We start from the raw sequence: 18,215 nt of genomic DNA, 5'->3' as shown, positions 1-18,215 counted from the left end.
TGTAATGTGGTTTTGTTTTCACTACTTCGGAAACAACATGAAACACCCAGTAGTGTTAAAGTAGGATCTAAAAGATTAAACAGATAAGTAGAAAATGGAGAGAAGAGGGAAAGAAAAAAAGGAGAGCGGGATTGTGGAGGAAGTAGCGGAAAGAAATAGACACCAGTATGTGTGGTATAAGCGGGAGATGCATAAAAGGAGGGAGGGAAAAAAAGAGCGGCGGCTGTCAATAGAAAATAGAGAAGGGAGGTGAAAGGAGAGGTGGATTACTGCAGTATCAATTTACTCCTTCGACCCCCACCATCACTCCTTCAAACCCCCTCTCTCCTGGCATCATACAAACACACACACACACACACAATATATATAAATAATATATATATATATGTTTAAATAAAGTGTGTTTCAAGTGAGTCTCAGACACGCAGGTCCCTATCATGTTTCATCATTAAGGTGCGAGTGTTTGTGTGTTGTTTATAGTTCACAGGAGGGAGAAACACAATGCTGAAAGGACCGACTGATGAAAACATCTGCATGTGACCTTTTCGTGGTGCAAACTGTGGCTGATTACAGCATAGATGGACAATGGTCCCAGCATGAATCTAACTTTTAAGACAATAGAATAAACCGAAATGCATTCTGAAAAGAAATATGAAAAGTTACGGGATCTCCATCATCATGGTGACAACAATAAATACATGGTTATGGTTATGGTTTGTGGTCAAGATTTCACATAAACGTTGACTGGAAACAGGAAACGGTCAGTGGTCTACCGTGTTAAAGTCTGATGTTTTGTTGAGTCATCCATCCAATCTGACCTCTTCTCTACATGGACTTAGGACTCAGTCGCTCCATAACAACATCACCTGACCTTATCCTTTGCTCCTGTCATAATAAGTGCTAATAATAGAAGGCCTTGTCATCTGAACCTTAAGATACGTTGTTTTGGGGCGCAAACAAGTAATGCTTTTACTCTCTTTGGAGCACAGTTTCGACAAGAAACAAGAGACTGATGGCTAAATAAAAGGGAGCACATAAAGTGAGAATAGGACAGGGCCCAGAATTGACCCTTGGGGAACTCCACAGGGCAGAGGAGCACAATCAGACACTTTGTCAGCAATGGAAACAAATAACTGGTGATTTCATATACAGGAAGAAAACCATTCTGGGACAATGAGTTGAAAGATGTCACAGTAGCAGGATATGAGTACCACACTCCCCTACTATCACGATGCTTCTCTTTCTCTTTCTGTCAAACCAAATGTCAAAGACTGGCTGTATATATCAGTGAAGGGGGAGGTTGCTGCACACATAAATAATAACCAAATCAGATTCAGTTTTAGAAATAAAACAAGAAACATTTGAGAAATCAAATGATCCCAGAAAAAACTGATGGGGCTCAGTTAGTGGATCATTTTGTGGTGAAAAATAGTTGTGGAGGGGTAAAATATGTGAAGTGCAGGACATATAGTACCTGTGTATATTTATAAAGCAGTAGTAAACCTGCCAAGGGTCAAAGTACAGACGTAAACTAGCCTGACAGCACTGCTGATAAACTGCAGGCCAGCCGTCCTGTTCCCTCGTGTATATCTTGTGTATTTGTTTATTAGCAAGGATTTGAATCTGGGCTAATGGGCTAATAGAATATACACTGTGGACAGCCAATCCATCATCGTGATTGTTGCTCCAAATACAGGGGTTAGGTAACACATCTGTTAGATAATATTCAGGAACTGACACCCTGAGGTGTGAGTTTTCAACATTCACACCTGGCTCCTGCTTTCTTAAACCATAGAGTTGTTGTAATATTTTATGGGAGCATCCTGCATGAAATCAGGAGGAAAAAGGACTCCGCCTTTACCACAGGGTGGCTGTGTTTATCTCTAATAGGCAGGCTTGCTAAGTGCATGTGTGTGTGTTAGTGTGTGTCCACACTGGCACTGACATCCTGCATCCTCCATGCTCATCTGCTTTTACAACCTATTAATTAGAGCGCCACTATCACAGAGCCTGTGGCAATCTCTCTATCTGCTGCTCACTCCCTCCGCCATTGGACTTTGGACAAGTAATCTCTCTCTTTCTATCTGTCTGCTTTCGAATCAGTAAAAAAAACATTTTCTCTTTCATTTCAGACACCCTCAGTGACTCACTGTGTATTTCATTTTCATATTTATCCAGAGTCTCACAAAACCATTGCAGGTATGCAATCATAAAGAAACCTGTGACCGTGGCAGTCTGAAACCTCTTTTTTCTTTTCTTTCGTTCTTTCCCACAAAGGTTGAGATACAACCACATGACTGCTACAGGTTTACTGGCAAAGTCAGGAAGGATATACCTGAATAAACACTGTGTGTGTGAGAGAAAGAGTGTGTATGAGTGCGCACATGCACATACATAGACCTCACACTCTTACAAAAGGTAGTTGCCCTTTTCATATGTGCATATGTGCAAATATATACTGATCTGTTGCTGCTCATATGCATACTATATGTACGACATGTTCAGGAGTGCGTGTGTGTGTGTATGCCCACAAGTACTTGTGTGCGCGTGGGACAGGTTGTAATTTAGCAAGGGAACATGGAGGCTCATGAAGGGGCAAGACCCAGGGGAGCCATCAGGCTGAACTCGCTGTTCCCGGGACGTGCCCTGGGAAGAGACCCGATGTCACTGGGATAAAAACAACACACACGCCCTGTCAAACAGCAGGGAGGATGGATGGATGGAGCGAGGGCAGGGGAGTGATAAAAAGAGACGGAAAAGAGAATAATGACCGCCAGAGTTTAATGGACAAAGACAAAGAGAGAGAGAGATGAATAGATGCAAAAAAAAAGAAGGAAACGAGACAAAGAGACATAGGAAGAGATGGAGAAAGACAAATAAAAAGGGAAAGAGTGGAGAGTGTGCAACCTATGCTCCCCTGGAAATAACACGTCATGACTTGGCAGACTATGGCAGAAATTCTGATCCTGCAATACCTCACACATGAACCCCTGCTGCATTTCCCAGTGGATGGCTAATGTCTAACAGATAATAATTTTCAGGACAGATGTGTGATTAAGCAGAAATAAGTCACAAGTCAAACGTTCTGGCCGGAGAACAAACTGCATATCTTTCATCATAGCCCCCCTCCCCTACCAAATAATTCTGCATTAAATACCAGCACAGCAGCAGCAGTCCAACAAGCATTAAAAGCAGACGTTAGTGACAGCTGAGTTGGATAACGTGACAGCTCAAGATGAGTCAATTTGCTTCTGTCAGTCTCACACAGCTCTCTTTATCCCAGATGAGCCCCAGCATAAATATAAAGGCAACATCTGTGGAACATCCACCCACTGGACAGCAAAGATTTATGAGAGACATATTGGATAGATTGAACTATTTAGATAGATTAATATTATCATTAGAAGCTGGGAATGGAGGCATCATACATATTTTGTGCGTATCTCTCTCAAGCATGTGGACTGTGGGCTCTAAGTTAGTTTTAAGCATCAACACGGATGCTCTGCATGAGTCTTCACCCCCGACTGCACCCCAATTACAGAGACTTCCTAATGGATATCCTCTTGTCTTTGCTCTCTGATCCTCTACTGGCCCTCTGGGATGGGGCCTTGTGTGTCTGCAAGTGTGGTTTGTGTGTGTGTGTATGCTGCATCACTATACTGCATGTATACACTGTAACTGGATAGGACTATTTTACACAAGCGTCCTTGGGTCTGTTCATTACAGGTTGCACCGCATGACCTGGCGACAACTGATATTTGACCCTTTGCAGTGGTTTGTCAAGTGAGCCAGATCATGTAGGCATCAGGTCAGCCAAAACATGACGAGACATTTTAGTGGAAAACATCAGATTTTTCTTCAAAGCCTTTTTTCAAATGACAAAATTATAACTTAATATGTTGTACTATCTACTGTTATACTATCCTATATTCTACTATACCTTAATATACTATACTTTTCTATACTATACAACACAATACTTTTCTGTTTGTATGCTGTGACCTTAATTATTAGTGATGTCCATCTCTGTCCCTTTTTGTTCTTTGCATGTTTTTTGTGTTTTTATTGATTTTTAAATCTTTAAACAGAAAATGGCAATAAGGCATATGGCTTTTCTTATGGTAAAAAAAGGAAGTCTATTTATTGTGTTTATTTATAGAAAGTGACTAAGAGAGTAAAGCCTGACTTTCTTTGCAGATGTCTTGCCTTTAAAAGTTCTGCAAACAGAAGACTGGATGAAATCGTTCTGGTTTCAGACTAAAGGGATATTTTCTACAGATATTTTCAACAGCTGCTGAATCTAAGAGGTAGCATCAGTATTGCTCTTTGGTTTTATCCCTGTAATAAAGTTGTCCTTGTTTTTGCCCTACAAGAGTAAATTTGATGAATCACCTCCCTATCCTTTCATTCACTTGATATATGTGAAACTGGCTGTTGTTTTTAAGCTGATGCTAATCACGTCTACACTACTAAAGCTCCGTCAGTGAGGAAAAAACACCTTTTTTCCGCGAAACTAGGTAAGCTGTGAGATCCGGGAAAAGTGTTTAAAGCCTCTTCCTTTTCTCAGAGATCAAACAGCGAAGGGATATTTACTGCTTTGTTTGGTACTGCAGGGAGAGGATCGCATCATTAGATGCCGAAGGGAAAACAGAAATGCTTTAGTTCACAGTCATAAACAAGAAGAGGTGAGACAACAACAGAGCAGATGGCAATTGCTAGACCTTTGCTGTTTGATGGACAAATTAATACAGAAAATAGATGACTGTATTTTTAATGATTTTATGAATAAATCCATATTTGTATTGACTTATAAAGCATGCTCAGACATTAACTAGTTGAGAAATTTAGATTTCCAGGCATTTCATTGCATTATTGGAGCATCTTACCCTATATGTGTACAGTAAGTCAGTAAGCCTATACTGTATATGATTTCAAAGACGTTTGACTTTACACCATATTCTTTGTATGGTGGCTCACTATAAAAACAAAGTCAGGAGAAGGTACAATAAAAAAAGCCTTGCTCTAATGGTAGAAGAGCATATGGTCAGGTAACTGTTTAATGGATGGTTATCAGTACAAATCACTGATAAAACATCTAATAAAGTCCATTATGAGAAGCAGAGACAAGCAGAAACAGTTGTTTTATGGCTTGACTGTGCAGTTAAAAGCACACCTGTGTGTTTTTCCAGGTAGCAATTAAAGTCTAAAGTGATGATACAGTTAGTTCGGTCATACCATTTTATATGAGAGAGTGAGAGACATGACAGGTGTTTCATTACGTCTGCCTCACCTGTCATTATTTGACCGAACAAGTGACAGTCGCAATAAAAACAGAAAGAAGAAACAATAACCTTCTTTAAACATGATAGAAAATGATGTGATTTCTATTCAGATATAGTTTAGTTAGTTAACAGTTAATAGTTTACTAAATTTTAGGCCTATTTGTACACTGGCTTTGCTGCATGAAATTAAGTTACCTTTTAAAATTAGTATAAAATGGATATTTATTGTCCTATGTCTTCATGTGGATATGGATATCACCACTTCTTTATTATACACGTAAGATCAATTTTCTTTGTCTTGCAGTTTATTTATAAACAGATATAAACCAATATTTTCTGGAGTCACACAAAGAAGCAACTTGGGCCCATTTCTGTTTTCTATTTTTTCCAGTGCCAAAAAATAAAATGGTGACAAAGCTGTATTATGCAGATGACTACTTTAAAATAAACAATTATGTTGTAGATAGATAGATAGATAGATAGATAGACAGATAGACAGATTACTTTATTCTTCCCCGAAGGGAAATTAGGTAATTGTAATTGTAATTAGTTGTTATAAAATCAGTTAAAGTTAAACTTGTGTGACAGCAGCAAGTAATAAATAAAATTAATAATTCTCTATAAACATGAACTTTGTTCTCACTGATAATATGTTATGAAATAACACTAGATCCAAAACACTAGTCCTTCAAGAACAATCCATGCATACAGTGTAGTGTTACAGTCATGAATTATAGTGGAAATGTCTGCTTTGTTATTACATTTGTAATTTAACTCATAAAAGGTCAAATTAGGAAAAAAGACAAAAGATGTGCTGAGAGATTGTTTTTATTCATTTATTTATTTTATGGTTTCTCTTTTGCTTGATTCCTTCATTTTTTTTTGGTTTTGTCCTGTTTTTGTTTTTGTGTGGTCCTTTGTGTGGACTATTTAATAACTACACGCTTTTGTCTTATATATCACATGACAATGTATTATGGGTCATCTGGGCCTTACCTTATTCAAAAATAATTCCGGTCAGGAATTTGCTCACTAATAAACATTCAACCAAAATATCTAAAGACCTATCACAGAGAGCTTGGTGCTTTTTAAGATACCTGAATGTTGACTGTACATTTATTCTCCAGGAAAACTAAAATCATATTACAGAAGCTACCTGATAGTGATCCTGAACAAGGTAATGAAGGAGACCCTGAGCTAGTGTATCAATATGTGTTAGTTTCAGTCAGAACAAATTTCACTTTCATTGATTTTACTCTTCTAAGTGGCAGTATTATATATTAACTGCTATTGTGTATCAGCTTCATGAACATCAAATCAGTGCGTGGCCGTTGCTGTCTGATTAAAACATGTTAGAGATTAATAGTGGGGATAAGCTAAGCCATGCTAGAGTAATATATTTTTGTTTAGTCACCCAAAATGTCCAGCCTATTTCTGTCTGGCCCTTCCTGTCTTTTTGGCGTGGCCTGTCCAGTCCTGTTCTGGCAACAGTTGGGGAGCTTGGCTGTAGCGGTCATTTCCTCATCCAGATGAATAGTGGCCGTTCCAACGAACAGTTGTATGGTGTCTGGGCCCCAGGCCCCGAGCCCCAGCTGCTATCTCAGCCTCACAGTCAGTCTGCCGAGTGTGAATATTCATTTAGCTGGCCACATAATCATAAGCTCACCGATGTTTGTGTTGCTGCCTCAGGGGGTTTATATGGGGGCTGAGGGGCCCATTCAAACACATGCGGTTCAGTTTATTGCCAGCGAACAATGTAGTATGCTTTTAGGATATGTCTCCTATGAGCACTACATCATTGTGTCTTACACATTGTTTCAATGAAATCATTAAATAATAGTACATCATACCTCAGGATATTGGCTCATAATAACTGTAAATGTTCTCTGTGCTCCTGGGATGCTGTCTACAGGAAAATGAGAAAGAAAACCACGAAGTGCCAAACATAGCTAACATTATGTTAATATTGTAGAGAACATGCACACATGCCCAAATTCTCCTGGAAAAATTCACCACAGAATTTCATCAAACCATGGTGGGAGCTGGCTGGTCTGTCTGACAGGAACCAGAATAAGTAGCTGTGGGTCTTTTTGGCCCTCATGGGGCTTCGTGATCCTGCAGGCCTGGATGGTACAGAGATGTTGAACAGCTTCAGCACCCTGCTCTACTGAACCAAGTAATTCCCTGCCAGTTGGAGGCTTATAGAGCAACTCTGCTCCCTGGGAAGACGCCTTTCACAGCTACAACACCGACAAATCACTATTTTCATGGCTTGACTTCCCCTCCAGAACCAGGGCTCTTGCCCCCATGGTATACTTAGGAAGACGGTTAATTCCCGGGTGTCTTTTGCCCAATGCTGTTAATAAAATTGGGACCTCTGACTGGGCAGGAAAAGACTCTATTTGGGGGGATAGGCATAGGACCAGATGGTCAAATGCCCACAATTTGCTTTCCTCTGCAAATTAGGTTGGATGAAATCAAGGCAGCTGCTGGAGAACCGTGGGGGATTAGGAGGATGCTGGAAGTTGACATTATTTTCATTCAAACCATCAGAGACACACCAATTTCTCGAAAAACACTAAGAAAATCAACTTAAGAAAATATAAAGAAAATGAAGAGCCTTGCAGGGCTGACGTTAACACTGTGTAATCCCCTTGCAATCTCTCACTGTGCTGCTATAATTCCTCTACACGACAACGACAGCTTTGCAGATTTGCAGACAGCTCTTTGGGTATTATACACCATCTTTGGATAATTCATTCTGCCTGTTTAGGTGAACATACCACAGAGAGCAAGTGTGGTATCTTCTTTCCTTTCCAGTGGTCTCCTTTTCTGTCCCTCCTCCCCTCTCTCGCAGGGCGGCAGCGAGCGGGGGCGCTCGTGGCGGTAGAATGGAGCCTCCAGGTGATCGAGTTTTCAGCCAAAGCACCTTGAATAATTAAAACACGTGGTGGGCGAGCCTGCTCAAGTTTCCCGCTTGATTCAGATTACCATGTGTATACAAACAGATGGAGGCGCGTACGTAAGCACGCGTTCACTCGCACGTACTCTCTTCTGCGTAAAGCACACATGCACGCACACACACACACACACACACACAAACACAAATACAAACACACTCCCCAGTACTGCCAGGCTCTTGGCTATGCAGCTTTGTGGGAGGCTATCTCACACCATTATCTGCCTGTATGGACCGGCTCCCTCCCTCACTATCTGCTGTACAATCAACTGTGGCTTCAAAACAACTTAATCCCTCTGACTGGCACACCGCGCTGTGTTGTTGCTATGCCGGCTAGATGTCCTGCACCAGGGTACAATTTCACACCATTGTATCCCACTCAGTCCGGTAGTTATGTTTATCCTTAAGGGTATTATGGAAATGTATTTTTCCCTATGAATGACCAACAGTACTTCACTGATGATTTAAACATACTTCCTTCATGCTCTGGACACTCTAGATTTATGGTGCCAAGCACAGGAACTGGGTGTCTTTTGTTTATCAATTTCGGTTCATGGCTCCAAAGGCTTAAGCCTTGAAGCCTTTGTATGACTTAACCATGGCTGCATACCCAGTATGTGACACTGTTTTATGTAGTTTCATTGTAAACAAAGAAGGTTTATTGTGTAGCGTTAGAGCCATTGTCACTTTAGGATGCTCTTTTTTTCTGTGACACACTGGTTCAGAAGTTAGATAGAAGTAATGACCCCTCGTCATATTTTGCGTAAGTCTAGAAGCTATCAGCAATTCAACCAAAGAATTCTCTTCTTCTTTTTAGGGTCCTGAAGAGAACTGTCCAGTATCACACGAAAACACAAAGATTTATGCAAACTCTGTAAAAATAAACATACTTTTGCGAAGCAGAGAGGTTGTTTTTTCTTCTTTTTCTTTCCTATCTTATTAATTATCTTGGAACTCCTTAGATTTATAAATCCCTCGAGGGTTCCAGCTGCTGCAAACCACATCCTTGGCTCTTGCTCTGATGTCATCAGTGGCGGAAGAAGTACTCATTGTTTAGCTTAATTGTTTGATTTATAATATTGCATCATGTTTCACAAGTTGATTATATACTTTATATGAAAAAAAACTTAATCTGCAGAGTAAACTTTCACTACAGCTCTCAATAAATGTAGAGGAATAGTCGAACGAAGCAGATAAATACAGAAAATTTATCATTTCTAGATCTTTCTTTATAAAAGAGGAAAATAAAAAAGATATAAAACAGGAGAGAAGCTACTAACATGCCCTTTACCTCCCGGCTGTGCCACATGGCAGCCCGACTAGCATCAACCTCTTTGGGCTGTGATACCGGGTGATGTCACACACCTGGCCGGCCTCTGCTGCCATCGTGACACCCGATCATGTTTGGCATGGTCTTGGCGCTGTTCATGGATGTTGGTACAAGTGTAATGTGACAGCTCGTTCCTTTCACATGGCATCCGTCTGATGTCGTCTCTACACACAACGATAGGCTTATGCTACTCAGTTACAGCACTCTTCACTTGCCAGGACAGGAAACGCAGATCCATTTAGATCACTTATGTCAATTGAGTTGGATCGCGTGTGCATTTTGGAGATACCGCTGGCTGCTAAGTTTGATGTATTTATGGTTTAAAGGATGCTGCAAGTGGCTCAGGATCTCCTTCATCACTTTAATTCGGGCAGCAAACTAGCAGAGCACACAGTAACAATAAAACCAGCTCACAGATCAAATGTCAACACACTCATTATATTTGTAACAAATCTAGAATAAAACAAACTTAATTATTCCTCCTTATGTCTGCAATGTACAAACATTTCATTTTCCAAGCCAACATGGACAAGCAGTCCTCAAAGTGCTCAGAATAATGAATGGATATCTACAGCTGCATGACATCTCATCAAACTTCATCTGCTGATGGAGATCATGTGATTTTGTCTAAAGCCACTGAAGAAACTAGCAAATGGACCCTGAGCTGAGATTGTTTTATTTGCCATTTCCGTAGTCAAAAAATAATAAAAAATAAATAAATAGCTGGCTCAAGATACCTTAAAGGTTTTTGTGGAATATACAAATAATCAAATATCCAAAATGAAAACATAAAACATATTTTTCTACAGGGTGGCACGGTGGTGCAGTGGTTAGCACTGTCGCTTTTCTGTGTGGAGTGTGCATGTTCTCTCCCTGTCTGCGTGGGTTCTCTCTGGGTAATCTGGCTTCCACAATCCAAAGACATGACATGCATGGTGACTCTATGGGTGTCTCTACAGGCATGTGTCTGACTTGTCCAGGGTGTACCCCGCCTCTCGCCCAAAGTTAGCTGGGCTGGGCTCTCTGGAGTTTTTTTAGGCTATTAACATTTTCAGGAAGAGATCTCTGACAGCACACAGAGTTGATGAATGTCATTCTGGTGTTTTTTAAATCCCTGCAAACAAAAACGAGCACTAACTGGACACATTTAGTTTATATTATGCATATATTGTGCAATATGCATACATACAACATGCTCTATATCTAACCGTATAACTTACTGACAAATTTTATTTTGCAGACCTGTGCACGCTCCATGCTGTCACACAGACTGGATGACAGAGCGGAGTGGTTTACACCTGGTAAGGAAACAACCATTGGCTTGAGTGTGCAATGGGTATGGGAGAGCCTCTGGGCTTCCACCACCTGCTCCATTTCTCACATTTTGTCACACCTTAGGGGACATATCTCATCCGGTCCACAACCCAATTACTTCACAACACGTTTAACTGCCATCAAACGCTGCACAGCGGGGGTGCAAGGGAGCTGCACAGAGCCGGGCTGTTGCCATGGCCACTGTCACTCAGCAGATTTCCAAGGATGGGAAGAGATACGGAGAGCTCTCTGATTGGTTTGCTGTACTATTTTGACCAACAGAGACAGGATCAGTACTCACAACAATGACAGACACTGTTGTTATGCAATCGAACAATTAGAATATGCACATTTGTGAATACTGGCTGGTCTCTCTTGTTAAATTGGAAGCATGACAGCAAAAGTGGTCGGAGGAAATTTGTAGTCTCTCTCCCTCGTTTGCATATCAGATCAACCATGAATTAACACCATGTGCTCCCTCATATGATCTGTGAAAGTATAAGTAAACCCTCGAAAAAGGAGAGAATTTTTATGTTAGAGCAGAAAAAATCTACTGATGGAGGCAGACTGACATACTATATTTTGCATTATTGGGGTGTTTTTAAATGAGACACAAAAATAAACAAAAACAATATTATGTCTGGAGGGTATCTCCAAAAATGTTGTCTATTTTATCACAATATCAAAAAAAAGAAAGAAAAGAAATATAGATTCTGAAGCTTCCAAAAATTTGCTGAGAGCAATTCCAGTTTTAGTCTTGGATCACAAAAATTCCAGTGACCTGGTTTTGTGCTGCTTACTTTTTGATTGTGCTTGATTAGGCTTAGGTATTGCATGTTTTGTTTCCGATTAACATCAGATTTTTTGGCACTGATTGTTTGGCAAATTTGATTCCAAAGAAAAAAGCCAATTCCCACAAAGACTTGTCACCTCTGCATTGATTTATTTAAAAGTTAGTGTTTGCATTTTAATAAATCAACATAGAGGTGAAGTGTTTTGAGGAAAACATTTTTGGCTTTTTTTTTTTTTTTGGCTTTCTGCTCACACAGAAAATTGGGAACTAAAAACTTTCATAGTTCAGGAAGTGACTAATTGTCTGTATTTGTAGGATCGCCTAGTACAATTTTAACTCTACTTTTGATTGTTTCATAAAAATTCTCTTAAAATCTAAATCAGACAGACAGGATGATCATTATTACAATTATCAGGAACAAGTGAGGATTCAAATGAAAATGAATAATCATGTCTAAATTTAGGATGTCATATTGATCCAGATCCTGTCAAGGTGTGGACGTAGTTCCTGTGCAATAGTGATGAAGTCATGTCTTCCTATTCTTTTTCCTCATGGTGACAGCATCGACAACAGGAACAGGACCTGACTAACAGTCTCATTTCCCCTGGGCTCTGTTTCCTCTGACTCAACTCCTTTGGCCCATGAGAGTAAGACACACACAAGAACACACACAGATTCACCCCACGTACGAAAACACATGCTAACTCTTTAAACAATCCGTGTTTGTGTCGGCCTCCATCTGAGACTGAAGAACAGCTCAAATGGTCATAAATAAATGTCACAGTCTATCCTTTCTTTATCAGGGGACACTTTGGGCATCAAAGCAGGGGAAACTCAGCACCGTTCAATCATCAAGGAGTGCTGCAGGGCAGCGCCACAAAACACGCCACTGAGGCCAGATACCAGGCCAAAACTAATGTGGAACGGAACCCGCCTTGGTTTTTTAACCATCGGACTCAGAGATACTGTACAAGCGGGGGAGGGGGGGGCACTAATGGGGACCAGAGGTCTGTGGTCTACGTGATGCTGGCCAGAGAGACCAGACGGCCGATGACTGATCTGGAAGAAGGCGAGGGGGGGTGGTGGGGGTGTCATTAAGGAGCTGCTCCAGCTCTAATCATAGAATAACACTCCTTCTTTTATCTACCTTCAGCTCCACCTCACCATGAGAAAAACCAAAAGAGTGTAATCCAAGCCCTGGTACTGCAGTGAGTCGGGGTGAAGTTCACTGATGAGTCCCAGCGAGGAAACATCTGCAAACCATCCACTTGGAATGAGTCTTAAAATAAGGCGAGCTCGCCCAAAAGGAGGAGGATTAATTGGATTATTTTGAGGAGTAGTTGTTTGCTGTAGTCATTATGTGAATCATTATTTATATTGAGCAAGAAAGGCATGGCTGTGTCATCTCACAAAGTAAATCGTGATAGAGCTTGCCAGGAGAAGTAAAATGTCTTTGACAGCGAGTAAAAGTGTGGCTTCAAATGTAGAAACTGGCTGTAAATCCACAAAAATCTTGTACTGTCTGTAGTTAAAGAGGAACTCCTCATATAAGTCAGTGCATCGTCTGCTCCTGATTTGGGTAATAGAACCAAGAAAGCTACAGTAAGTGTACACTGAGACCCAACGGACTGATCTGGTCTGAAAACACACACATATGATGTGTGAATAGGCTCATTCAGATAATTTGCTTTGACATTTTCATTCCTGAATGGTGAGTAGATACAACGCAGATCTTAAACTGATTAAATAGGCCCGAGGAGGGAGCGAGGAGGGCATTAGTTAAGAAAACAGAGGCGAGGGCCGAGAGCGACGGGGGGTTCGGCTTATCGGCGCTTTGAGCTGGGTCACTCTTAATTCATTCTGAATTAGCCGAGTCGTGTGTGCTGAAATAATCGCTCCTTTGTTTATTTGCTCAGGCCCTGGCACAAGTCTTTATCTAACTTGCTAGCACTCGCACCTCTTCCCTGCTCCGCCTTCCTCTGCTCTGTCTGTCTTCAAAACGCAGTCTGGGTGAAAAGCAAACACTGATCTACCAGGAAATAAAGGAAAGAGGGTCACTGGAACCTGTCTCACAAAATCACCACTTGTTTTCTGTAAGCTTTGGCGTTCCATTAGCAGCTGGAGAACATGATTGGGCTGAGTAACTGACAAGCCCTACAGGGAAAACCTGCCTGTCAGACCAGTGTTTTTAATAGCCTTAAAATACAGGAACTCCCAGCAGAAAGTCACACCTCAGACTGCATTACTTGGCCTTGGCATGACAGGCAAATCAGACGGTGATTGAAATGTAATTATTACACAGTGTGAGAAGTGACAGCATGTAAACCAGCAGTGAAACATTAATTGGCGCTGCAGCGGCTTAACTGTTATACATAATAATACATCAATAGAAAGACACATATCCCAAGTTTGACAACCTGCCTCAATTTGTAGAAATATATGAATATGTCAACTATGCTTCTTTCAAGGCAAATGCCCTCCAAACATCCTCATCTATGACAAATCTTCATGAGAAATCACTCCAGTTTGTCTGCATCTGCAAGGGAACCATGAAATTGTACGCAGCATGCCTCATTAATTTGCAGATGTGCCGACTGATTCACTTACAGGACCGTGTAAATATCCCAGAGACCGAACAGAGCAGATTACAGGACAGGACAATACAGACATCAGTGTTCTGGTTAATTATAGTCATCACTCAATGGAAGAAAGTAGACATGTGTTAGACATTTGATGAAATAAAGCAGTGGAAAAATATTTTGTGAATTCAATAAATGAAACAGGTTTCAAAGCTCAGGAAATGAATGTTGTCTCACAATATTTATGCAGTATGTAAATAGCAGTATGTGTAATAAGGCGTCAAATCCTTCTGAATCTACTGAAATCTGTCAGCTTTTATGACTTTTTTTTTTTTAATTCCTCACCTCTGGCCTCATGAACTCTCAGTTTGCATGCATATCATGTTGGCACAGAGTCTCCATTTTGATTTCCATTGTGGCTGAGTCTGTCATTAAGAGCCCAGAAACAATGGCTAGAATGAGTGGTGCCACAATAAACAGCTCCCCTGTGAATCCAAGCACAACAGTTCCACATCGCGGGAATGGGAGCGTGAGCGACTACGGCGCACTCACTCTTGAGCTGCAAATGATATAATGACATTATTGTGACCAGTAAAAGCTCATTCCCACACAATAGCTTTAAATCACACCATAACGGAAAATGTTGCGTGTATTGCAAAGATGATAAGTGAAAAAGCAGCCTGTGTCTTTTTTGCCCCTCTGTGCCCTCGCTGTGACCTCTACGGGGTTTACGGGGATAGGACAGATTGTGCTATTGTGGGTCCGGAGTGCCAAATGTTGTCTGCCAGTTGCTCAACAAAGAGTACGAAACAATTTTGGGGCACTCCTTAGAATATGTGCTGCAAGATTCAAAGAGACACTTATTGGCAAGGTCATGTTTATATAACTGTGGCACGTGAAGTGGGGCCCGATAACAGAAGACATTTGAACATTGCGGCATCACTTGAATGTTTCCAACTTGTATGTTTCATCACCTATTCTGGTACCTGATTTGACATGCTCTCAAAAGAATTCCCCTTTGTCTTCAATCCATCCGCCCAGCTGTTCCTCTTCTTGGCCTGTTGTAGCAGATCAGACCCATCTTGCGTTCAGATTTTGGATTGAGCAAGACATAGTCGACACTGTGGGAGATATGTTTATTCGTAGAATCAGAATAGGAGATACCACACACATATCTGTCGACTGAATTAGAAGCTAAAGCAAACACACGGTTATCTTAGTTTAGCGCTAAGACTGGAAACAGGGAGTAATAGCTAGCCTGGCTCTGTCCAAAAGGTGGCAAATCAACCTACAAGCACTTCTACATCTCACTAATTAACACTTCATGTGTTGTTTGTTTAATACAAGCATGCAGCATGTTTGTGATATGGGTGTTCAGCTCTGTCAGCAGAGCCATAGGAGCCGGTCAACGATTTAGTTTGATTGCATTTATTGGTGCGTGATGTGTAAAATCTGCACACTGCAGTAAAGGCTACTTCTTCCATGAGCAGCTCGTTGTTGGGCCCTTGGGGGGAACACTCAGCAGACAACAGGCAGAGCTCTGTTTCTGCTCTGTTGGCAGCAGGTACACAGACACAATTCACTACAATGTGTGATTGTATTTTAATGAGGAATAAAGGAATCAATGGATACACTTTGAACTAGATAGAAAGGAATAGTTTGACATTTTGAAAATACTTTTTGGCTTACTTGTTAACAGCCAGATGAGAAGATTGAGATCACTTTCACCCATCAACTTTCTGTAATGTCTTATACCTATCACCCTGAAACCCCACTGGGCAGGTCTCTGTCATGCCACAATGCTGTTTTGGTCCGTCCTCTATGCGACTTCAAACCACAACAGAAATGGAACGTTTAGCCCGAGTTTAGCCAGACTTTGTTCACTTGTTCAGATTTGGTTGTTTTCCTTGGGTTTACGTGCTTCTACAGTTGTAAATATGCTACGTAGTTAAACTGTATCGTTTTTGGCTGTCGTCATGACCAACAGTTTGCACGGGGTGTTTGATTTCGAGAATCAACCGTCAAAAATAGAACAGCCACGAATTCCTTGTGGAGCTGAGCGAGTATAGTGGGGTTTGAAACACTGGCTAGAACGGCCACGTATAGCTCTGGTGGTCATGGTGCACATGGAACACGGCGCATAGTCAGGGTTGTGAGAGGTTGGAGTCTATTGTAGCTGGCATTGGGCGAGAGACGAGGTACACTGTGGACAAGTCTATTTAGCAGTAAGCAGCCAGTTGGCTTAGTATACAGACTAAAAACAGGGAAAACATTTAGCCTGATTGCGTCCAAAGGTAATAAAATCTTCCTACCACTAGTTACTCACTAATTAACGTGTCATAGTGTTTGTTTAATTTGTCCAAAACCCAAAGTGTAAATGACATGGCATGGTTTTACCAGGGTTTGGCAAAGTTGGTTATATTTTGGGCATATACAGACTGTCTGTTTCCCCTAGATTCCAGTATTTATGCTAAGCTAAGTTCATATTTACATACAAACATGAGAGTGCCATCAATCTTCTCACCAAGAAACCGAATAAGCGTGCAGTTCTATTCCTAACTATTCCTTTAAAATAACCTGTTTGTCTGCCATGATAAACATGTCCCTAAAATTAATTAGCGTCTTAACAGTACTGAGGGGCTCAGCCGCACCACAAACAGAACAGTGCACAAGTCAGTATTTTGCAAACACTTTGTTGTGATTGTTTGCCACTGTAGGAACAGGTGTAGACGTTGCAGTGGGGCACTAATACCAGTTGAAAGAGCCAAACTCCTGCTGTTTTCACCTGTCAACACACCACAAACACACTACTGCATGAAGCAGCTTTTCCACTCAATTACACTCTGTGGCCCTGTAATTGCTGCCACTATCAGCAAGCAATTTAATGGGCCAGTACTCTGCATACTGGCAAACACTCAACGTGACCCTTATCTTTGCAGTGAGCTTTTTCAGCCATAATTCCAGCCAAATGCAGTGAAACTTCCAGATATGAATCATGTTAAGAGGTTAATTTCAAAATACACGGGTGCAGATTTATGTATTAAAATACCCAACATGTCAGTGCCCTAAAATATCTGAAGCATCACCACAATGGCATCTTTTTCAGTGAGTCAGAGCAGAGACTGTCTGCCAGCTGTCTCCAGACCGCACCACTACTGTCACTGTTATCTAAGACTAACCACTCTCTCACATTTATACACACACACACAACTGTAATCACCGAAGGATTACGCTGCTTATTTGTAATCTCAGCCTCCAAGTATGCCTGCGTCTGTGAATGAACAGATTACTTTCAAGTCAGAATAATAGGGTGATTTTTTATTAGGGGTTGTAGCTCAACAGTAACTTATACAGAGACGAGGACAGGGGTGACACAACAGGCAGCCGTGGACACGTTTTACTAAATGCGTATAATGCAACAGTTAACAGTGATCCACAATTAGTGGCAATGTGGAGTTTTCTTATACACAAAAAAGTTAAGTTTACATTTAGAGTCTCAAAATTTAGCAACGGTAATTAATGCGTATATTTCCTCATCAAAAAATGTGTCACGCTTTTGAATATTTTAAATTTTGCATTTGTTTACATCCATGTTTACTTGCTGGCAGTCCCCGTCTTCTTCACTACGTTCACGGCTACTTTGCTACTCTTATTTTCATGTTACAAACACCGGCCGTTGATCAGCAAAATAGCACGAAACCAGTGTGTGTACAGCGTTGCCTGCCTGTTGTGTGTGTGTCCTCGAGCACATTCACAGTACAAAGAAAATGTAAAAATCTAGCTCCAGTGGTCTAGAACAGTGATTCTCAACTGGTGGGTCGCGACCCACTTTTGGGTCGCGGACCCGTTCTCAGTGGGTCGCGGGCCTTTGCCTGGGAAAAAAAATGTTAAGAACAAAATCCTGTGCTTTTATTTTGAAGTGGATTTTTTATGCCGCGGAGTGCCGTCTATTCACAAG

This window comes from Larimichthys crocea, chromosome XI, assembly GCF_000972845.2.
Source record: "Larimichthys crocea isolate SSNF chromosome XI, L_crocea_2.0, whole genome shotgun sequence".
Classification (NCBI taxonomy): Eukaryota; Metazoa; Chordata; class Actinopteri; family Sciaenidae; genus Larimichthys; species Larimichthys crocea.
The sequence above is the reverse complement of the archived record's forward strand: the minus strand, read 5'-3'. Positions refer to the sequence as shown.